We start from the raw sequence: 24,982 nt of genomic DNA, 5'->3' as shown, positions 1-24,982 counted from the left end.
GAAGATAACTCTTTGGAGAAAAGAGAAGACAAAATTTGAAGATTGGTGAGATCACTACAGACATGCAGTTAGAAAACAAAATCATATTTTTATTGGCTACTAAGGTTTTTATGTGAGGCAAATATAGAAGTACTTTGGTAGTTTTGTCAAATCTGGTGTGGTTTTGAGATAAAAGGGAAAAGAACCAAAAGGGTAACCAAATGGTCAGATTAATTAACTTCGATAGCTGTATTTAAGTCATGAGTAAAAACACATTGATTGTAGGAGTGAGGAGGCAAGGAGTGGAAGAGATGGAATTGGCAGAGGGCCCAGTAATCAAACATATAAAGCAATTACGCAGATTTCCATAAACACCAGGAAACTAGAAAGCAAGGGACCCTCGCAGAAGAGTTCCGAATGTGAGAACGAAACCAAACTGAAAAAAGTAAAATGAATAAAAAGGCCTACAAAATAGCATGGGACAGATAAGCCCAAGAAAGACCAACATATTTCAGAATCAAAAAGCAAAAGACTGTACACTACGATTTAAAGAGGAAAGGACACAAGGCGTAGAGAAAATAGAGGCGTAGGTTGAAATTGGAAGAGGAGGAAATAATGTAAATGCATGTTGATTTTCATTTTTAGGTATGATTCTAATTTTATAATAAGAGAAAAAATCACAACAGTAACATAACTTATTTAAAGATCATTTCCACTTTGACAATTCTACAATGGGATTTTTAGTCCAAAGGGCTTTATGAAATAAACAAACAAAAGATAGAAGAAAATAATAAAGAAGTATAACCGATGATGTTCTCTCTATGACACAGACGATGGCATCCTGGAAATCAGTAGTCTGGTTTATAAGACACTTAAAGAAGGGTGCTTATAATTATCTCCCAATGATGTGAACTGCCAAATTTTTCTCAAAATATAATTAATCTTAAACCGCTTTTAAAACATCTTGGATGTTATGAATAAATCTAATGTCACTAAGTTAATCAGAAGCCAGACTTTACTTACTTTACTGACATAATATGCTTCACACATGTTTAGGAAAAACTAGACATTTAAAAAAAATTTTTTTATTTTTTAATAAACATATAATGTATTATTAGCCCCAGAGGTACAGGTATGTGAATCGCCAGGTTTACATACTTCACAGCACTCACCATAGCACATACACTCCCCAATGTCCATAACCCCACCACCCTCTCTCTACCCCCTTCCCCCTGTCTACCCTCAGTTTGTTTCATGACATTAATAGTCTCTCATGGTTTGTCTCCCTCCCAGTCCCATTTGTTTCATTTCTTCTTTTCCTACCCCCAAACCCCTCACATTGCATCTCCACTTCCTCATATCAAGCAGATCACATGATAGTTGTCTTTCTCCGATTGACTTATTTCACTAAGCATAATACCCTCTAGTTCCATCCACGTCGTCGCAAATGGTGAGATTTCATTCCTTTTGATGGCTGCATAATATTCCTTTGTAGATATCTATACCACATCTTCTTTATCCATTCATCTGTTGATGGACATGTAGGTTCTTTCCATAGTTTGGCTGTTGTGGACATTGCTGCTATAAACATTCGGGTGCACATGCCCCTTCGGATCACTACATTTGTATCTTTAGGGTAAATACCCATTAAGCAATTGCTAGTTCATAGGGTAGCTCTATTTTCAACTTTTTGAGGAACCTCCATGCTGTTTTCCAGAGTGGTTGCACCAGCTTGCATTCCCACCAACAGTGTAGGAGGGTTCCCCTTTCTCCGCATCCTTGCCAGCATCTGTCATTTCCTGACTTGTTAATTTTAGCCATTCTGATGGGTGTGAGTGAGGTGGTATCTCATTGTGGTTTTGATTTGTATTTCCCTGATGCTGAGTGATGTGGAGCACTTTTTCATGTGTCTGTTGTAAAGCCAAATATTATATTCTTTCTTAAGGTTTATCACTTTCCAAGTGGTTTATCCTATGTTTCCAAGCATGTCTGGAAGAAACAATATTTAGAAATGATATTATGGTTTCAAGGGCAAGGGTTATTGAGCTTGGTTTCAAAGAGCTACTCGAGATTCCTTAACTTTTCTTCAGAAGAAAAGGCCCAAGTCTTTATCCTAAGACTAGTTAAGAAGTAACAAAGAACAAAATCAAGCAGCAGGACAGGTCCAAATAGTTTTGGGCCTCTGTATAAAGTAGAAGTTAGGGGCTCCCATTGTGGAACCTGGAAGCTCAGGTCTAAGTGCAGGTGCATTTAAAATAAAAAAGAAGGGGCACCTGGGTGGCTCAGTGGTTTAAAGCCTCTGCCTTCAGCTCCGGTCATGATCCCATGGTCCTGGGAGGGAGCCCACATGGAGGGGGGGAGGTCTCTGCTCAGCGGAGAGCCTGCTTCCTCCTCTCTCTCTGCCTGCCTCTCAGACTACTTGTGATCTCTGTCTGTCAAATAAATAAATAAAATCTTTTAAAAAATTAATTAATAAAATAAAATAAAATAAAATAAAAAAGAATAGCAGGAGGCATAGACTCTCCATCCTAGCTGTAGGGCTTTCCTTCAGGAATTCGTCCTATCTTTGTCATATGTTCTCAAGACAAACCACTATCTTCTCTCTGCTCTGGGCAATTTACCCTAATAGATGGCTTTTACTTATACTATTATAGAAAAATTTTCCTGGGCTCTGTATCAGCTCCCAAAGTAGTTTTAACATATTTTGTTACATCTCTTCTCTCTATTACAGTTTCTTTACAGAGGTAAATTCATTACAAACATAAATATTATATATGTTTGTGGATGCTGTGTGTATACCGGCAAACAGACTAATGTGACATCCCATTTTCTCATCCCCCCACACAACGCATAGGCAATACTAAATGGGGGGTGAAGTTATTAACGTGTCATGGACAGCCAGCAGTGACCTTTGAAAAGTGAGGTTTCCCTAAGTCTTTCTCTGTATAAGACCAGAATTTATTCTGCCCGTGTTCTTTATTACAACTCGTGAAATGGAATCTTCAATGACAAAATGTAAGAAGGCAGAACATAAAAATGACTAACTTTTTTCAGGAAGAGAAATTCCTCTTTAGAAAAGAAACTACATTACCAGAACCAAAGGCATGTAACAGTATTTTCTGAGTGAATAGTAAGATATTTTCAGGCTAAGATCACATAACTTCTTTTCCTTGTTGAAAGGTCACTACTAAGCCAGGTCACTTAACTCTGGTCACTTGGATAGTGCTGGGTCAAATGTGAGCAGACAGGCCCAAGAGTAAGGGTTGCAGGACTCACGAGTATAACTGGAGGGACACCTGGGTGGCTCAGTTCCTTAAGAATCTGCCTTTGACTTAGGTCATGATCTCAGGGTCCTGGGATCAAGTCCTGTATTGGGTTCCTTGCTCGGTGGGAAGCCGCTTCTCCCTCTGCCTCTGCTTGCCAGTCCCACTGCTTGTGTTCTCTCTTGCTCTCTCCTTCAAACAAATAAATAAATAAAATCTTAAAAAAAATAAAAAAACGAGTAAAATTGTGGGTCTCTCTTTGACAGCAACATACCAAAATCAGAACAATACAAAGAGTAGCACATTCCCTGTGCAAGGATGACACACAAATTTGTGAAGCCTTCCATGCTTCTTTCATGTTTTCTGCATATTAAAAAATCCTACTTTACCAACCCATAAACTATTCAACACCTATAAAACGAAAAAAAAAAAAAAGAGTAAAACCAGAGGCCAGCATACCGTATTGTCTCAATATTTAAGTTATAAATCAAGCTAACACACTGTAAAAAATGTTTTATTCTCTGACCTTGACATACATCACTGTCATAATGACAAAATTGGAAATATGTCCAAATCTATGACTTTTATATGACTGGAAGTCAGCAATTATCAAAGACAAGCACATTAATTTTTATTGTGCACATCTCTGTGTTCCGTGGGTGGTCCAATGATACTTGGATGACTAATATAATGCATATAGAAATTTAATAGTAATATAGTAAATACTCTATACACTAAAAAATTCAAAGTACTATGCAAAATATTCCACAGCCACCAGATACAAGTGCTATGAATAGCACACTCGTCTAGTCTGGGAGTAATCTCTGGAACCATGAATCAGGACCCAAAGAAGAGCCAGAACAATGGCTGCTCAGCACTACTGGGAAAGTACACTTCATTCGGAAAGAATGAATATGTGTTTCTATTATCTCCAAGGAGGGACTTGATAAATCACTCACTATATTTTCTCATACTTGAGGGTTTCTGCTATTCAAAGCCTGCCTTCACTCCAAAGTGGCTTCTTTCTCCAACAGCAACAGAGATGGAGATACCACTTTTTTTTTGTTTTCTAGGACATAGGGCACAAGATAGGCATGGACATTTCCCTAGAGCCTGAACAAGGTTAGTCCCAGCGGGAATGTCTAGGGTTCTAGGTTGTTCTGTGTCGGGGCTGAGTGCTGGGTCCATAGTTAAGGGCACCTGTGTTTCCTTATAAAATTTCTTTATCCTGGGTTTGTGATATACAGGATACCTTTTACTTACATGTGAATGCAGTGCCGGATTTAGGTTATTTCCTGAGCTCTTTCACAGATGTGCAGAATCTAAAAAGGCTTAAGGCACGAACGAGCTTCTGCAGAAAGCTGTTATGACGGGGTTTCTTGATGACCAGAATTTGGTGATTGTATGTATAGATTGCTAATGTGGCCATTGCCACGTAGGAATACAGTTGTAGATTCACTTCTAGAAAAAGGACTTCAGCAATCCTTTTTTTTTCTCATGAACACAGTCAAATCTATTCCAGGAGAAATCAGATTTTCTCTAGTATTTTGTTTGGTTTTCTTATGAAAATTCCTGATTCAACCGAACCTGACAACTCCTTGATCTTGAGTCCTGTTTTCTTGCTCTCTTGCCTCTATATCCTTTCACCCAAACCCCCCCCCCCCCCCGTCACTACTGGTTTAATTCCAGTTTAATTACAAGCATTTCAATTTCTGATCCATCAAAAGTCTGGTCTTCCCTAAGTATGCATTTCCCACTGCAGTCTCATAACACTTTACAGGCTCTGAACAATGGCTATCTGTTTCCTCCCGCTGGGTTTCCAGAAACAGGCTTCAGAGAGCTGCCATGTGTTTATCTTTCTTTACACTCCAGCAAGCACCCCTCCGTGACTCACACACTCAGAAAGCCAAAAGCCCTGAATGGTTGTTTATTCTCACCAGCTGGATGACCCTGCACGTGGCTCTCAGCATGGGCAAGGATTAGAGATGTTGGGGAGGTGTGGCATGTAGATTTCAGAACACACAAAACTGCCTCCACTTGCGCCTTGCTTAGGTCTTCTCTGGAAGCTCAGAATTAACCATGGAACTCAGCTCAGCTTGTCATCTTTGTTTTTTTCCCATTTATGCACAGATGGGAGAGGAAGAATCAGATAGGATGGCCAAGAGAAATACAAATATGCGAGGACTTGCCATTTTCTAGTGCTTACAGCATAATATTCAGCCTTTAGAACTGATGCTTGGTGGACAGGTGGCACATGACTCTTGATGGTCTGATTACATCAACTTCCTACACCAGCTTCTGAGATGGACCATCCTTCACCCCAATCACAAATTACATGTGAGCCCTAGTAATTAGTCAGTTTAGAACTTTTTGATCATCTGGTAATTTTCTGCCTAGTTCTATGGAGTTTGTCTTCTGCATGCCCAGTATTCAGCAACAGACAATGTTGTGGAATAAAGAGTGAAAAAAAGCCTCACATGCCATAGTTAGAGACGAGGAGATCAAAAAGAAACTGGACCCTCAAAAGTCATTCTGTTTATTGGAGATATCTATCAATTCTGGTCTTAGGGAGAGTATACTGTTATCCTTACAGAGGATAACAATTGCATCCTGCCCCTTCCTCTCAGGCATCTGATGAAGGCTGGGTAGGATCACAAATAAATCATGAAGACTAGCCTATGGGAAAAGGAGCACACACTGGATGAAAATGGAGAAACTTGTGAAAACAGAGATGGTTTTCAAAGATTTAACACAGCCAAGTCATGTTCACTCTTGTTAACTTTGGTTATGCAACACCATTGTTTAGCTTTTTTTTTTTTTTTAAATTTCAAAGCAATATATAAAGGAATCCAAAACAAAACAAAGATTATAGCTCTTTAAAATAAAAAGCTGTAAATAGAAACCCACATAGTTTATCAATAGTACTTGCCATTTTTAAGTGTACTTCTCTGAGTTTGACAAGTTTATGGAATAAAGCAAAAGAGTAGCATTTTTTTTTTTTTTTCTCCCAGGAACTAATCCTCTGCATACTAAGGAAATGTAACCAGAAATTGCCATTATAAGAATGCTGACTTGGTGATTCCTTAGCAATTTTTCTTTATAGAATCACAAATGTCTTCAAAACAGCCAGATTCAAAATATTTGAACACCACAGTGCAAAACTTTTAAAGAAATGAATTTTGGGGTTGGGTTCAAACAAGGTTTAGGGGGGTACAGTCTTCCTAAACTAAACTAAAAGGAAAGTTATCTCTGACTGTCAACCACAAACTAAAGTTTTAGGCTTTGGGGGCCGCCTGGGTGGCTCAGTTGGTTAAGCAGCTACCTTCAGCTCACCTCATGATCCCAGGGTCCTGGGATCAAGCCCTGCATCCGGCTTCCTGCTCAGTGAGGAGCCTGCTTTTCCCTCTCCCACTCCCCCTGCTCATGCTTGCTTGCGCTCATGCTGTCTCAAATAAATAAAATCTTTTTAAAAAAATAAAAATAAGTTTTAGGCTTTGACATGCAAGCTGGTAACTGCAGATAGAGGGAGCCAAACAAATTAAAGTCTAAACAAATCCAGTATTAATTACCTTGACCTACACATGTAAGAATAATCAACATTAAAAATGAATATATTTGAATATGTAAGTCTGGGGGCTGTTTTTCTTCAGAAGTGAAGATTATGTGTAGGACTGTAAGGATTTAATGAGAGAATGCACATAAAGTACTTACCCCGGGACTTGGCATCTAGAAACACTCAAATGAGAACTATTCATTATTATGATATCATCATACCAGCCAAGCCAATTCCATTATGTTATCCTTATTATAAATACTGTGAGATTTTATTTTTGCTTTCACTGGTGTGGTCTAATGATTTGTCTCTAAAAACGGGTAATATCACTAGGTCCATTTGAGTTTAGGAAGTGGCAGATGGAAGTTAGCAAACACAAAGTCTCTCCCTCAATAGTCCTGGTACTGAGAAGGAGTCAAGAACTGTTGAGGCTAATGACTAAAGTAAGCCCCACTAAGATGTTGCAGTTACTATGGCAAAGGGCTCCCAGTCTGCTCAGGTTCTACCTCCCTAAACCACAACGCCCATCCTACCCCCTTCTGCAGGTATAAGGGATCCCAGACTGTGCCAGAGGCAGCCAGCTCTCCTTGACAACTCATTAACCAGTCTTAACTATCTCTTTCCAAGGAGTGTAAAATAACTTGCCAACTCTTCAGGCTCATTATTATTCCCTTTTTTGGACCCTTTGTACTTTTAGCTTTAATAGCCTTCTCTTTATCCTTACCCTGTTTAATTTCAATTCTAAATAAGATGTCCTTTTTCTGATAAAAGCCGAGAAATACTGAAATGGCTTCAGAATAAGCAACGGTGTGGGTCACAAAAATCCTATAAATTCTGCTCTACCTCATTTTAATTTTTAGGAATTTTTTTTTTCCTCCTTGAGGGTCTTTTACAAGGTTTGATAAAGATTGAATGAATGCTTAGTGATTTACCAATAACATTTATTGAAAGAGAGTTGACCATGCTAACTCTGTGTCTTTGTGGCCCTCATGTTTCTGAATGTCCATTAAATTTCATATACATCCATGCTCAGTTCTAGGCTCCCATGCAAATTATCTCTCTCAACAATGTCCTCCTAATACATGTTTCGGTTATAATCTATATGCTGATGACTTCAATATATTTCTGGTCAAATCCAATATCTAGAGCACAAAGTATATGTTAACAATTATCTTATTGCTCTTGGATATTCCACAGATACCTTGACCCTGATCCCATGATCTTCCCCCAACAGCTTAATTCTCTGTAGTTCTATTCTCAGTGGAACCACTGAATTAATCCACTAGGAGTTCAAACCAGAGAGAAAAATGTCATCTCTCTTTTAACCCACACATTAGTTAAGATTTACTAATTTCACTTCATGTATTTTCTTAGGTTTTCCATCTATGCACAATACCACTGCTTTCCCTAGTCTTAGCCATTAGGATCTCTCACCTAGAACCTTGAAGAGCCAAATAACTGGTCTCACTGACTAGTATTGCCCTTCTTTATGCTCAAGTCATGATGATCTTTCCAAACATCTGTGATATATAACAGAAAGGAGAGTACAGAAAATGGGATTAATGCCTACTGAGAAGCAATACTGAGGAGTTTATTTGAATTTGCAGATTCATCAGGTCATTTAGGGGTTCAGGAGAAAAATTAGCTCAGATTCACTGATGGCTTTTCTTAGAACTGCTTGTAACATTGACATAAATGATGATGACACAGATGATGATTGTGAAAATAAAATAAAGCAATGACTTGTAGGTCCCTAACTAATATGAAGAGACCAGTGGGGAAGTAAATAAATGAGGAAGTAGTGGGATTAGGCTCACATAAAACAATATATCTATTATAGCCATCCCCAGAATAGGTGGGGAGGCCAGAACAAGTTTGTGTCCAAACAAGCTGCATTCAGGCAGATATCAATACTCAGAAATGCTGACCTCCTAGTAGAGATGTCACAGACAGTACATAGGAACAGGTGAGGACAGTATTTTCAGCCTGGACGTCCAAGAGATCTGGAGGACTAATAGCAATGGGTATTAGAAAGGTGGTAGAGGCCTCAAGGTCATAGCAAAGCAGGCTGAGATTTACAGTAGGGCTATACCCAGAGTGTAGGTAGGACATAGAGAATAGGATAGAACTACAACTTAAAAACTAAGTTATGAATACTGAGCAAACAGCTCTCTTCAGACATACTGTATACAGACTGAATGAAAGAGAGGCCTCATCACCTGGTCTAAATATAGTGGATTTCAGTATTGCAGCTAGATAGAAGTAGGAAGAAGAGAGACTAATGGAGTAACAAATCCACTCTTTGGTCCAATAAATGTTTCCTGAAAGAAGACACTTTATTGTCATAATGGGTCAGGCCTTGCCTGGGGTTAATACTTCAAATATATCTTCCCATGAAATTCTTAAAGAACCTTACTTAACAGAACCTTAAACAGAACCTTACTTCCATGGTTTTTTGAAGGTTTTCATTAACCATGCAAATGGGCTGTACCAATCTCAAGTAACACAACAACAGTAACCAACCTTGTCTTGGCATCTAGAAAAATGGCTGGCAGCAAGAATGAGAGAAGCTTCCTTTGAAGAGCTGCTATGTTACTCAAAAGCAAGTGAAAGAGGAAGTCAAAGACACAGTCACACTAAAGGAAAAGAAAGTCTCTTCAATAAATGGTGCTGGGAAAATTGGACAGCTATACGTAGAAGAATGAAACTCGACCATTCTCTTACACTGTACACAAAGAAACTCAAAATGGATAAAAGACCTCAACGTGAGACAGGAACCCATCAGAATCCTAGAGGAGAACATAGGCAGTAACCTCTTCGATATCAGCCACAGCAACTTCTTTCAAGATATGTCCCCAAAGGCAAAGGAAACAAAAGTGAAAATGAACTTTTGGGACTTCATCAAGATCAAAAGCTTCTGCACAGTAAAGGAAACAGTCAAAAAAACAAAGAGGCAACCCACAGAATGGGAGAAGATATTTGCAAATGACAGTACAGACAAAAGGTTGATATCCAAGATCTATAAAGAACTTCTCAAACTCAACACACAACAGATAATCATGTCAAAAAATGGGCAGAAGATATGAACAGACATTTCTCCAATGAAGACATACAAATGGCTGTCAGACACATGAAAAAATGTTCATCATCACTAGCCATCAGGGAGATTCAAATTAAAACCACATTGAGATACCACCTTACTCCATCCAGTTAGAGTGGCCAAAATTAGCAAGACAAGAAACAACGTGTGTTGCAGAGGATGTGGAGAAAGGGGAACCCTTTTACACTGTTGGTGGGAATGCAAGTTGGTACAGCCACTTTGGAGAACAGTGTGGAGATTCCTCAAGAAATTAAAAATAGAGCTTCCCTATGACCCTGCAATTGCACTACTGGGTATTAACCCCAAAGATACAGATGTAGTGAAATGAAGGGCCATCTGTACCCCAATGTTTATAGCAGCAATGGCCATGGCTGCCAAACTGTGGGAAGAACCAAGATGCCCTTTAACGGATGAATGGATAAGGAATATGTGGTCCATATACGTTATAGAGTATTATGCCTCCATCAGAAAGAATGAATACCCAACTTTTGTATCAACATGGACGGGACTGGAAGAGATTATGCTGAGTGAAATAAGTCAAGCAGAGAGAGTCAATTATCATATGGTTTCACTTATTCGTGGAGCATAACAACATGGAGGACATAGGGAGATGGAGAGGAGAAGGGAGTTGAAGCAAATTGGAAGGGGAGATGAATCATGAGAGACTATGGACTCTGAAAAACAACCCGAGGGTTTTGAAGGGGTGGGGGGTGAGAGGTTGGGGGAGCCAGGTGGTGGGTATTATGGAGGGCACATATTGCATAGAGCACTGGGTGTGATGCATAAAAATGAATTCCGTTATGCTGAAAAGAAATTTTTAAAAAATGGGGTGGGGGTGCGCCTGGATGCAGCAAGTGGTTAAGCTGCTGACTCTTGCTTTCAGCACAGGTCCTTATCTGGGGGGAGTGAGATCAAGCCCCAGGTCAGGCTCCATGCTCAATGTGGAGCCTGCTTGAAATTCTCTCTCCCTCTCCCTCCACCCCTGTGCACAATCTTTCTCTCTCAAATAAATAAAGAAATCTTAAAAAAAAGAAAAAAGATACTTTTAGGCATCAGTTCTCAAAATGTGGTTTCTGGGGCACCTGGGTGGCTTAGTGGGTTAAAACCTCTGCCTTCAGCTCAGGTCATGATCTCAGGGTCCTGGGATTGAGCCCCACATTGGGCTCTTTGCTCAGCAGGGAGCCTGCTTTCTCCTCTCTCTCTGCCTGCCTCTCTGCCTACCTGTGATCTCTCTGTCAGATGAATAAATACAATCTTTAAAAAAAAAATGTGGTTTCCAGACCTCTAGGTTTCTGGACACCCTTTCAGGGGTCTGCAATCTAAAAATTACTCTCATCATAATATCCATATTATTTGCTGCTTACATTATGTGAACATACTCAGAGTGTAAAAATGAGCAGGTTAAGAGTTCTGGTGCTTGAGCAAGACTCAAAGGCTATGGACTCAGACTATGCTAGTAGTGATTCTATCCTCACGGTTGTGCCCTTGCCATTTAAAAAAAATCAAGGGGCGCCTGGGTGGCTCAGTGGGTTAAAGCCTCTGCCTTCGGCTCAGGTCATGATCTTGGGGTCCTGGGATTGAGCCCCACATTGGGCTCTCTGTTCGGCGGGGAGCCTACTTCCCTTCCTCTCTCTCTCTGCCTGCCTCTGCCAACTTGTGATCTCTGTCAAATAAATAAAATCTTAAAAAAAAAAAAAATCAAGTTTTGCTTAATGTTTTTGATGAAACAATAAAAAGAATTAATGTTATTAAATCTAAACCCTAAATACATATCTTTTTACTATTAAGTATGATGAAATGAGAAATATGCATAAAGCACTTCTTGCTAAAATATGCTGGCTGTCTTCAGGAAAAATGTTTGTGATCTTTTTTGAGTCAAAGTCAGGGAACATGATTTTCATTTAAGAAATGACTGACAGACAAACTATATTATTCAGAACACTGGGACATTTATCAGACATTTTCTCAAAAATGAATTGAAGTGATCCTACTACTCCAGGAAAGACAACTGACAGTTTCTGATACCAATGATAAAATCAGAGTGAAAGTGAAGATTAGAATTTTGGTCATTTTGAGTTTGACACTTAACCCATTAAGGCTTCTAATGAGATGGGTGGTGATAGTAACAAAGGCAAGATATAGATGTAATATATATTTTAACATAATATTTAGTATTTTAAAATATCATATTTAAATAACATTTATAGATAATTTAAATATATTTATATTTATAAATAAAATAATGAAATCTCACAATATTTGTAAGATTTATATAACTACATTAACTAATATGTTCCAAATGATACATGTGTGATTCTGCAAAAAAGAAGACATAGTCAAAATACAGGACAGATTTTAAAGTAAGAGTAAATTAAGAAAGTTCATCCATGGGGTTTAAGATCTCACCCTGTTACTCTAAAGAAATTACCATTCCTTGATTTTTGATACAGTATCAGAGAAGAATATCCATGATTATCTAAAAGCACTATTAAACTACCCCTATCTTGGGGTACCTAGGTGGTTCAGTCGGTTAAGCATCTGATTCTTGGTTTGGGCTCAGGTCATGATCTCAGGGTCCTGCGATCAAGCCTCACATGGGGATCTGGGCTCAGCATGTAGTCTGCTTGTCCTTCTCCCTCTGCTCCTCCACCCATAAGCATGCTCTCTCTCTCTGAAATAAATAAAGTCTTTTAAAAATAAATAAATAAGATAAAATACCCCTTCTTTTTTCCACCTACATATTTGTGTGAGGGCAGATTTTCTGCATTTACTTTAATTCCAAGCAACATATCACAACAGATTGAATCAGACACAGATGAGTAGCCCTCTCTCTTTGATCTAGACAACAAAGAGATTTGCAGAAATTTTTTGTTTGGAAAAGATAGTTAATTTTCATAAAGACATGTTATATGTATGTAGTAGTAGATTTATGATTTTTATTTTAAATGGGTCAATCAATAAACATTTTTTCTTTTCTTAGTTTTCCCATCTAGAATAGCAATAGATATAATAGCAATAGCTATAACCCACATAAACAAAATCACTTTGGGATTCTCAATAACTTTTGAGATTATAAAGGGATATTGAGGCCCTGAATTTAAGAGCCATTACCTTTAGGCAGTGAACTCATGAAGGCTAACCAGAATGGCTGGCAACAGGCAGAATGGCTCAGTTTGAACAATATGAACCAATGTGAACAAAATGAAGAAAGGAGCTACAGGAGTACTGTTGAAAACTCAAGGACCGTTCCCATAATTAGGCAAAATCAGTGGAAAATGCTCGATCCTCTCATCCTACTGGTATAACCCCATTTCCCCCCTCATGTGACAAAGAGCATCAGTATGGCACTATCTCCACTGTGTTGTGGTCAGCACAGTGACCACAGATATATAAAAAACCTTCCATGGCTTTTAGGAAAGTCAAAGGGTGTGCAAGAGTTCTCAGCCGTGTTTACCTGGGGAGATAATAGAGTGTGAGAGTTGACTTGTCAGCACTTCCCAGAAGGTGGGGGCATAGAAGATTTATGTGAAGTAATGTAAGAACGTTTCTTTTTCAAAGCTGCAGGACCAAAGTGGAGTGGGAAAATGGAAAAAAGGGCATATGGAGGGAGGCAACAACCCAAGGGGTACTATTTCAGAACACAGAGATGTAAAATATACTCTCTAAACTCAGTGATACTGTATGGTGTTCTTTGTCATCAGGTTATGACCTCCTGGAATACATTTTTAAGTGTGCCATTTACAACAGTTGTCAAAATGAGTGAAAGTAATCTCATTTTATTCTATTTAAATGGTGTACCTAAATAATATTGCCTAGAAAGAATTTCAGAGACTATAGCAATCTTTCAAGCCAGATGGCTAGTATTATTACTGCCATTCAATTCCATATATTTAAACACTCGGCACAAGGCTTGAGGATATCTGCAATAAATATAAAAAAATAGTTCATGTTTATTGAAGATGAGGCCAACTTATAGTCTGTTTGATTGTCTTGTTTTTCAGCTCATGCCTATTAACAGTATGATGTGAGTGTGAATTTACTGGAGCACAAGTTAAAACCTGGGATCTGTGTTGTAACTGTGGGAACTGACAGACTTGCTAAAACTTGTGTTGACTGAAACACAACTCTTCCTTTCTAAGCATATTCAGCAGTCCTGGATATTCTGATGTATCTACTTTCAAGCTTCTTGCAAAGATATTCCCCACGTCTGAATAATGGAGCTTCCCATGCAAGTAAGTGAAAAGTAAGATTGTTTTCTTCGGAGTAATGGTAGGCAAGCCATTATAATACCTCAGAAAACCAAGATGTCAAAAATCTGATGAGATCATTTATTTGGTCAGCTCCCATTATGCACACACTGCACTGTACGGGTGATCTTAGCAGCTTATTTTCATTTGGCTCTTAGTTTTCCCATAGGGCATATTCTTTCAAAGTACTTGCGTTTTGTTTTGTTTTTGACTATTTTTGCTTTTGGTTTTAACACTCCCCTCCGATGCTTATTTTCTATGGGTCTCAGGTTCCAATGCTATCTTGGGTATCTGACAGTAAGTAGAATACTACACTTTAGAACCCAAAGGAAAAATATTCTTACTGTTTTGCAGAACGATTAAGAACAAAGAAACTAATTTCCAGATCATTTAAATATATATTCTTTCAGAGGTATTATGTTCTCCCAGATAAAGCATTCTCATTTTTATTCATATTAATTTCTAAAACAGAGAAATAAAATATCTCAAACAGTTTTCCAAGAATGTTATCTTTTACACTCAACTCATGCATTCTTTGCCAATTACAAAGTTCACAAAACTTATTTTATGAAAATAAGTCCTAAATGATATGAGGCCTATGCATCAAAGCAATCAGGTAGCATTTAGCCAGTTAGCCCACATATGTTTTCCTCATCCCTGATTTAACTCACTTGTCTGCATCAAAAACAGTGAGATGTGAAAAGAAAACATAGTTAGCGGGTGGACCCTTATGATTCTGTCCAAATGATTCACGGATCAGTAGCTTTCGTTTATCTTCTATTTCTGTTCTAATGCTCCCTCATGAATTTTTGAGATTAGCAAAATTTCCTTCTATGATTTATTGTTCATGAAAACTTCTTTACACTCATGTTTTAACACATCATGTCAGTTAGTGTCCTGAAGTTCTAAGAAGCTGTATCTATTGGCAAATATTCTTTGTAAATCACCAGCATTTTTCCCTTTCGCCAGCTGAAGAGCCTGAGGCAGGAGGAGGACACAAGTAGTGATACATGGCGGCACATGAGTCTGTGGGCTTTCAGCTTCAGCATCTTAAAAAACATGGGGAAATATTTCAAAGAAATTTTGTTGCCTTCTGGAAGAGGCCCACTTCTAATTGTTCTCAAGGTATTAACATGTTTCCCATCAGTTTTCTAATAGAACAATTACTGAGCACCCTCCATATTCCATCCAGGCTTTTGGATGGACTCCAGGAATACAGATATGAAGGGTATGAATGAAACAAGAGTCCCTGATCTCAAGATGCTCAAGGTCTAGAGAAACAGAGACACACTCAAGAGAATCAACACAGGTTTGGAATATCACGCATTCACTCACACATATGGAGATCCTCCTACACCACGTACTGGTTGATCATGACAGCAGAAGGGAACTCAGGGGAAAGGCCATTAACCAACTGGAGATTTCTGTTGCAAGAAATCATATTTGAATTTTTGTTATACAGATGGTGACAGGGGCGAGGGCATTTCTGGGTAAGTAAAGGGCATAGTCAAAAGCAGAGACATGTGAAATGTCATGGACAAGGCAGGAATCTATGCTATTTGCTATTTGTAGAATAGTAAATGCTAGGATTAGAGAAATGACAGATGAAACTGGGGTTCTGTGAAGGAGAAAGGGCTGGGCTGGAAAGAAAGAGCTCATCTTCTCAAAGTCCCCTCGGCTAGACGGAACTAGGAAAGGGTGAAGGTATTCTCTCAGAAAAGTATTATAAAGTCATTAGGCTAACTTATTAAGACTATAAGGAATTCAGGTTGGAACTTCCTATTGTCTGGTACAGAGAGAAAAAGCAGGTTAGGTTTACACTACGGAAATAAACAAGAAGGTTAGTTGGACTGAGGAATCTAATTGTTCACAGACATACCGCCCACAAATTCACATACACACACCAATGCTGGTAAAGCAATTTATTTGTTTTATCTAAAAAATATTTACTTAGAATGTAGTATGTCTAAAGGCACTACCCAGATCTTGATTACCCCAAAAGTGAGTGAAAACAGTCCAAGCAGTTTAAACCAGAGTCCTGCTCATTTTAGTTCCATGTGCTTTCCCAGCATCTGCAACTTCTAAGACTGGAGATAACCTTCCTATAAGTTTCTGTGGGGAGGTTAAGGAGAAGACAAAGAAGTCTTCTCTCTATATCGCTCACTTTTTCATAATCTCTTTCTAGCTCTCCTTCAAGGAGCTGGAGAAAAATCTGTTCTATGATGAGAACTGCATACAAACTATTCACAGTTGACCACATCCGCTGGGCAAGACTCACCAATCCCAAGGAATGTACAAACTCAGGTTCCAAAACACAGGCCGACTGATCATTCTGGCCAACTAAATTGGGAGCTAATTAAATGTTTTAACTGGAAGTCTCTCCTCACTGCAGCAGAACAGAGTCATTTTGAAGCAAACATTTCAATGAAACACTTCTTAGGGAGAATCCAATTTAACTACAAGAAACGACAGCTTCTAATTGGCAGCACAACATATTCTCTCACTTGATCCACACTCCCACCCCCCCCACCACCACTATGTAGACACACAGGTCAAATGTTACTTATGCTCAGAAGGATAACCACAGAGAAAGATATATTTCATTCATATCAAAGTCATCAGAAATGGTCTTTTCTTACCTATGTAGGATTTTAATCCAGTCCACTGAGGTGGACGAAAGATTATATAAGTTATTCACATAAAGGAGATTTTAGAAGACTATTTAAACATGTTGGGTGTTGTTTGAATGTAGTAAGAGTGGGAGGTTAAGTTATTCCTTTCATTTCCATTAGTAATTAGATGTTGGTTGAAGTATTTCTCCTGCCTGGCAATCCCTTAAAAAGAGGTATAATGTTTTGAGGCAGCAGAGCACTCATCCCCTCCAAGTGGGAAGTCTCCACAAGAATTTACATCCCCAGCATGTTTAGAGGGGCAGTTGGAATTAGATTAGCCTATGTGGTCTAAGAAGGGAATCCAATCAGAAACTCTGAAGGCCAGAAAGAGGAAGTTGCTAAGTGTCCTGAAATGAGAAGTCTCCTCTTGGACTTCTGGCCCAAGCTTCCTTAGAATATCAGAAACTTCTTCATGACAAAGTCTCCCATGTTATTATTAGGCATCATCTATTCACTTGTTCTAGATGCAAAAATTAGTGTCAAATATGAAAACTGCTGCAACAAATACGCAGACAAGATTTCAAGTTGTTTAGCAGCTGCTCTTGGGCAAGAACTGTCTAGATTGGAGATTGCCATCAATGGTGAGTGACTTAAATACTTAATACGAGTCAGAAACTGCACAAAGTGAAAGTGCACAGACATGAAAAAGACGCATAAATGGGCAGATACATAAAAAACATAACTCCAGATATTGCAAGGTAAATTCCAAGAGAGAGACAAGCCTAGAGGGGCGTAGAAGCCATTCTAATGGTAGGGCCCCAGGGAAGAAATTCTGAAAGGAAATCAGGTCTAACCTAAATTTCGCACAATGAACAGGAGTTGGCCAATGTAGGAAGGAAGGGGATGGGTACTGAATCAGAAGGAGCAGAAGAAGCAAAATAACATGTGTATGGTTTTCCTATAAGCAGTTTAACATTATTAGACTTCAAACTGAGAAATGGAGGTTGGTCAGTAATCGGAAAGGAGAACTACATAAAGACAAGAAGGTATCTCTAGCAAAAGAACTCTCGTAAACCAGAAAAGACCAACATTCAAATTTCAAATATGGTCAGAAGATGTGAACAGGCATAGTACAAAAGTGAAGATGTGAATATCCTAGAAACATAACATTTTGATTGTCTCACTAGTAATCATGGAAATGCAATACCATGACAACATTGTATTATGCTACGATAAGAGACATGGACTTTATCCTCTGGATAATGGTAAGTTATTGGATAATTCTGACAGAAAACCAAGAAAAAAAAAATCCAGACCACAGAAATAGTTCCACAGAGGATCCAGATATAGACGTGCTAGTGATATGGAAATGTAAAGGGCCAAGAATAGCCAGGATACTCTGGGAAAAGAAGAGTAAAGTTGGAGGGCTCATTTTACAGATATTAAGACCATTATAAAGCAACAGTAGTAATAAAGACAAAGTGTAACGATAGACAAAGTAAACCAATGGAAGAGACCAGACCAAAGTAAACCAATGGAAGAGACTTTATATAAGTATATATACTTACATAAACACTATATTTTGGTAAACTCAACACTTCCAGGCAGAAGGTAACGTACCACATTTCAGTAAATGATGCTGGATATGCACAGAGAAAAGGAAAGTAAAATTTAACTCCTACTTCATATCACATACTAAGGTCAATTTTAGGTATACTGTAGAGTTTAATGCAAAAGGCAAAATAATAAATCTTCTAGAAGAAAAGGTAGGAAACTAATTCATGATTGGGTGAAAGGAAGATTTCTTAAACAGAACTCATAAGGCACTAGTCTTAAAAGAAATAATTAATAAAATGCATTACATTAAAATTAGAAACATCTGTTCATTAAAAAACTATTAGAGAGTGCAAAGGCCTATATATATGTGGAATAATTATGATATATTCCTATAATGGAACACCAGAGACAAGAAGTAGCATTCCATAACTATATGCCAACATCTGGGGAATGTTCACAAACATAATACTAGAGAACAAAGCTAGACCCCAAAAAAGTATATTTCATATGTCACTTTCACAAAATATAAAAGTAGGAAAAACTATTTTATGTTTTTGAAATCAGGATAGTAATCATCTTTGGGGGTAAGTAGTGATTAGGAGATGGCAAGAAGAAGACTTTTGTGGATGTTGATAATAGTCTGAGTTTATGTGAGTGGTCATTATACAGATACAGTCAATTAATGAAAACGATCTGTCTATACACTTATGGTATGGGCATCATTCTAGATACTCTGTATATCTGATTCAACATAAAGGCTAAAAAGCACCGATAAAGATTGGGCAGATAAAGTACATGAGAAAATCAAGTTACCTGTAAGTAAAGTGCTGCCTATACTTGCTACAGTTTGTTCTTAACAGCATCTTAGACAGTCTTCTTTTGACAGACATGTTTGCATATTACATACCTGGCAATATTCTTTATTAAAATTGAACAGGGTGTTTGGAATACCCAATAGCATTGCCAAATCCAATATAATGTTAAGTGGAGGAAGTCAGTCATTGCATGTATATAAAGTTCAAAAACAGGTAAAACTAATCTATGGTATTAAAAGGTAGTTTGGGTAGTGTTTGGGGACATAGTGGGGAAATTTAAGATGCTGATAATATTCTATTGATTGGGTGGTGATTACATGTGTTCACTCTGGATAATCCAATAAAGCACACACTCGAGATTTGTGCATTTTTTGTATGTTATATAACAATAAAATTATATTAAAACACAAAAATATACAGTATACCTAAAGAGAGTTGGTGAAGGATATAACATCATTATTTAGAACTAAGAAAATAAAGTAGGAAATTGGCAGAAAAGGCAGAAGATCTGACTCTACTAAAAAGAATACTGTTGGGCTCATATTACCTTGTCCCTCTCCAAGGTCATTCACAATCTTTGACCAAGTAGACTTTCATTAAATGTGCTCCCCTTCTAGCTGCAGAAGATCAGCCTGGTGCATTTCTCTTAACAGAATTTCTGAGCTTCAGTGAGCCTTCTTTGAGAAATATGCACAGAATAAACTTTCACAGGTAGGACTTTTTCCCAATTATTTACAGTCTGTTTCAATACTCCGACTGTATGTCCGTTTCTACCCAAAGGCTTTTGTTTTCCATCTTGAGACCTAGCTCTCTTTATACATAAGTAAAGTTACCAATTCATTCTAGGCATTTTGCAATACAACTGTAGTCTGCAGTTTCAAGGTAGTATATATTTCAGCTTGGTTTGGCCAATTCTTCTTCTTTTTTTAAATTAATCTTTTTGTTTTTGGGTGTTTGCTGTTATACTTTGAGGGGCTCAGGTAACTTGCCTCCAAATAAGCATCTTCTTTGTGGATTGTTCCCTTGAGGTTAGTCTTTATCCTGCTATTCGCTTTCAGCAATCCCCTGTATGGCCAAATCTTTTGCAACCATGCTTCATATAGCCACAGATAGTTCTTCACCTTGTCTGCTCTGCATGCCCTCCTTCAGAGCACGACAGCTGCTTAGAGTTACTTCTAGCCTACATTCTTCATATATATATATTTACCCTAGAAGACAGAAGAACAAAGCTGGAGCAAAGACACAGCCAAAGACAATGCATTTTTTTTTTTTTTTTGCAGCCCAAAGGTTGAAGGTGGTGATGTCCTTACTTATTTTTTATGTCACTCACAGTCATTTTGATAAATCCCTTGCATAAAGAATTTTTAAGGGTAACAAATTAAACAATTGCCATGGTACCATGCTTTGGAGACCCTTCCCTGCTAGGTGCATGTGTCTGATTATTTTTTCTTGGCAGGAGGTTGTCCAAGTAAGGGCTAGGAGGGCTAAGAGAGTAAAACCAGAATAGCAGTAAGCATGAGTCATGTTCTGGAGTGGGGCCAGAGGCTGATACTGGGGTGGTCAATCTGAAAATTGTCATTGATGCAAGTGACAAGAGGGGAAGCTGAGATATGTACGGGAATCATAAAACAGGGAAATCAGAAATGAGGAGGGGAGTAGACAACCAGACACGTGGTCTAAATTGCTAGTTAACAAACCTCCTGTGAATTAGGATGACCTAAGCATTAAGAAATCATTAATACTGGGTCCCCAATCATACACACACTGAATGAGAATCTGCAGAATGAGGCCTATGTATCTGCCTTTTTGTAGCTCACACATATTTCTGATTTCCTCTGCTAGTGGAGCTGTCTGTGAGGGAACCACCACTCTGGAGAAACCTGAAGGCAGAAGTGGGGGCTCTCACTAGCTTTTTACAAAACTCTAGCATAGAGCACTCAGGGAGTCTAGAGTTGTTTCAAGGGGCTGGCGTGAGGTGAATAGTTTGTTAGTGGTTCACAAAAATGGCATCAGTAAAGAATATTTGGTTCACAAACTAAGAAGGGAAGCCAGTTCAGTACTAACCTCTGTCATGGGAATGAATCTAGAATGTTGCCTGTCTTTTCAAAAATGATGGGAACATTCCTAGTAGATCATTTCCCTCTTGGTGGAAAAGGTACTTCCTACTTCAGGTGAAACATTCAGGAAGCAAAAGGGAATGACGATGTGTGATCTGACCGTAAGCTGAACCTTTGGTTCTCTCTGGTTACTGTCACAGAAGATGATGATACTTGTGTTTTCAAATGAAGGAGGGGGGTAAATAAACTAACATCAGAGACAGTTGCCCTTGGGTTGGCCCATGCGGAGCTCCAAAGGGAGCCTCACTGGGAGCTCTGAAGGCCAAAAAGGAGGAAGTTGTAAAATGTCTCATTCAGGAACAGAAGAAAGCACCAAGACTTGGTTACCTATTATGATGAGTGTTCAGCAAATCCCAAACACATCTTGGGATGACAACACGAACTGCCTGAAGCAAGACAAGAGTGTGCCTGCATGGCCCTGGCTTGGCTCTCCCATCTCCAAGGCCAGCATTGTGTCTGTGCCATTGTCCATGTCCCTAAAACAAAATTAAGGGAGCTGAGGTAAGCCATTGACCAGAGTGTTTCCTCAGCTCCTGAGGAATGTTTACTGAGGTGTGGTGTTTTTCAAAGCCTTTAATAAGAAGTACGCCATGTCCTCCGTACCTTTATTTTTCTAAATGTGTGGGGAGGACACACTGTTTTTGCTCCTTTGCCAGCATTCCAAAACATTCTTGTCTCTGTGAATTCCGTGACACCCTCTGAGGGGGGACAGCAGGAGGAGAGCTTTGTACTGCAATATGATATTCAGGTTTTCCAAAGAAAAGAAACTGGACTCTATAGAGACATCCTAAACTAAGGTCCCTAAAAGATGTAAAAGGGAAATCTTTTCATAAAAGGCAATGGGCATGAGAATAAAAATAGAGTTCACCTTTGCCTTCAGGATTATAAAACAGAAACAGTTAAAAAAATGCTTTATTTAGTATCTTCTTCCCGGCATTTTGATCCCTCCTGAAGTCACTATCAATAACTTAGCCAGGCCACAAAACAATGTATCAGAAAGCAAGCTTTGCATTTAATAATATAAATATTTGTCTTCCTAAGGCAAGCAGTGAAACTTTTCTGATTTTATTAGTCTCCACCAACCTCTGTGACACAGAAAATGTTCTCTCCTTGCAGAACAACTAGGCTAGTATGGGGCTTTTCCTCTCTGCTGAATAAAAACAATACAGAACAATAAAAACAATACACATCACCCATATGACAACAACTAAAATAGGAAACATGGCAGAAAAGAAAAAACACTTTTTGTCTCTGTTAGCTGAGAGATGGAGGTTTACCAAGAATCCACTGGGGAGCTTGGTAACTCAGCTAAACTAAGGTTCTCAGCTAAACTAAGAACAGTTTGCAGACTTTACAAAAATGCTCCTGGACTTTAAAGGATATGAGAAACTTTGAACTTGGTGAACTTAGGATGCCCATGTTTTGGGAATTACAAGTGTGTATGCTGATTTTGGATTTCTTTTCAGAGCATCCCACAGTTATAGTCATGCATCATTTTCCAAAGTGGGGCAGCATGGTGCACTGTGGTTTAGTTGTTAACAAAAATTAATGTCTGGAGAAACACGAAGGGAAGTCTCTGTAGGAACTACCACAGTTGAGGGGCTGGAGGTTTCATTATCCAAAGAACATTTTTTTTTTTTTAGATTTTATTTATTGGGCGCCTGGGTTTCTCAGTAGGTTAAGCCTCTGCCTTTGGCTCAGGTCATGACATCAGGGTCCTGGGATCAAGTCCTGCAGTGGGCTCTCTGTTCAGCAGGAGCCTGCTTCCCCCACTCTCTCTGCCTGCCTCTCTGCCTACTTGTGATCTCTGTCAAATAAATAAAAATCTTAAAAAAAAAAAAAAAAGATTTTATTTATTTATTTATTTGACCAAGGTTGGGGGGGAGAGAGAAAGAGTATAAGAAGGGGGAGCAGTAGAGGGAGAGGGAGCAGCGGGTTCCCCGCTAAGCAGGGAGCCCAATGCAGGGCTTGATTCCAGGACCCTGGGATCATGACCTGAGCCGAAGTCAGTTGCCTAACGGACTGAGCCACCCAGGTGCCCAGAACTATCTTTTTAGAAGCCAAAGTTGGAACCATAGTTTGTGAAAGGGATGGTCCAATGGGTTCACTGGACATCAGTGTTTCAAAGAATTGGCAATACATAGTAAATTACAGAAATTGCCTTAAGATTGGATTGTACCATTAGATCTTATATATCAAAATATGAAAATAGAAAATAAAGTTGACTATAAAGAAGTAGAGCACTTTAATTTTTCAAAAATTAAGTAACTAAGATATAGAAAATTCAGGAAGATAGTTTGCTGTAAAAAACACATACATGTCAGAACGGTAAACCATTATAAATTTTTTTTTAAAAAAGAGTTTTAAAAGACACTCCTCTATTAAATCAGCATCATCAAGGCCATTTTATCCATTAGTCATTTGAGCCCAATGTAAATGGGTTGTGAGATTTTTAAAGGTCTAGAAAAATGATTGAAACTCAGAAGAAAAAAATATATTGGCTCCAAACTACAAAATGAAAGCTGCAAGATGAAAATTAATTAACTTAATTGAATGTCTACAAAAACATAACATTACATCAATGAGTCAACTGCAACTTTATGCTCTTAACTGCAGTATAAATTATATTTACTGCAGGATATGGGTGGATTTTAATTGGCCTGATATGTTATACACTCAGAGCAGCCAAGAGTAAGAAGAGAAGGCCTCAAAACAACCGCGAATAACATTAATGTGATCAAAATGGCAGCCTGCTTTCCTAAAAGCACTGGAAGTTAAACAAGAGAAAACAGAACTAGGAATGCCAATATTAAGGACCAAGACAGTGGGCTTTATGGAAAAGAGTACCATTCCTCCCAAGAATAAGCAATATTGGCTGAAATCTTCACCTCTTCTTCTCTGAATTCAAGCACTGCTGTATCGTAGTGTCTTTTGTGGGGAGGTGGTGAGGTTGTTTTTAAATGGCAAGTTTTCCTTAGAAGAGGTAAATATGCCATTTATACCTCTGTGCACCATACTCAGAAAAATTAGAAAATGAGTTCAACAGCATTTCCTGAGGGGAGGTATCTAGTGAGCGAGCAGGGTCGGGGGGTATGGAGGTGAATTTCAAAGATGAAAGATGATCTGGTTCTAAGCAAGGCAGGCCTGTCTGAAATGTAATATTAGTAATGTTTGGGCTGAATGTACTAGATGAAGCAGTTTAGTTTGGGACTAATCCTAGATGTTGGTATCTTCACCTGATCTTTCCTAATGAAGGAAAATGATCTGCTTCCTATGATCCTCTTTTCACCCAATAAATATAGTAATGTATCCAATGATACCATAACAATATAATCCACATTCAGTGGACATAAGGGAGAAAGCTCAAAACAGTTTCCTTAAAAGCTACTCTTTTAAAGCCTTTGTGAAATCTCTGTCTTTCTCAGTCTCCTGGTCTCTCTGTCTCTCTCTACACATATGGGTACACACATATAAAAATTGTCAATAATTATGTGATGTTAATTACTAAATCAGGGGCTATGAAACTAAGGTGGGGAACCTAGACAAACAGCTCAGAGCTGAAAACCTTGTGATTTGAGGAGTTATGGTATTTTATAGAATATTAAATCATACAGACTATCATGGAATGAATAATTTTTAGGTTTTTATTAATTACTCATGAAGTGATTTTGGACCTCTTAAATTGGGAAGGGCAAAAAGAAAACCAGGCCAGGAGGTACATGAGGAACCAAAGGAGTCA

The 24,982-nt window shown here is 38.5% G+C and overlaps 2 long non-coding RNA genes and 1 pseudogene across 2 annotated transcripts in view; 1 reads left to right on the top strand and 2 right to left on the bottom strand.

Moving 5' to 3' along the window:
* LOC132018169 (uncharacterized) overlaps positions 1-24,982 on the bottom strand; it is a 193,288-nt gene that overhangs the window by 10,471 nt on the left and 157,835 nt on the right. The window lies entirely within an intron of this gene.
* Positions 1,216-20,331, bottom strand: LOC132017361 (uncharacterized). Its single transcript, XR_009404244.1, has 3 exons — positions 19,674-20,331; positions 3,256-3,434; positions 1,216-1,968 (listed from the first exon to the last, which is right to left on the bottom strand). It is a non-coding gene; the product is annotated as an uncharacterized LOC132017361 (long non-coding RNA).
* On the top strand, positions 3,496-3,595 carry LOC132018870 (U6 spliceosomal RNA; annotated as a pseudogene).

This window comes from Mustela nigripes, chromosome 5 (assembly GCF_022355385.1).
Source record: "Mustela nigripes isolate SB6536 chromosome 5, MUSNIG.SB6536, whole genome shotgun sequence".
Taxonomy (NCBI): Eukaryota; Metazoa; Chordata; class Mammalia; order Carnivora; family Mustelidae; genus Mustela; species Mustela nigripes.
This window is presented reverse-complemented; position numbering and strand designations above follow the sequence as displayed.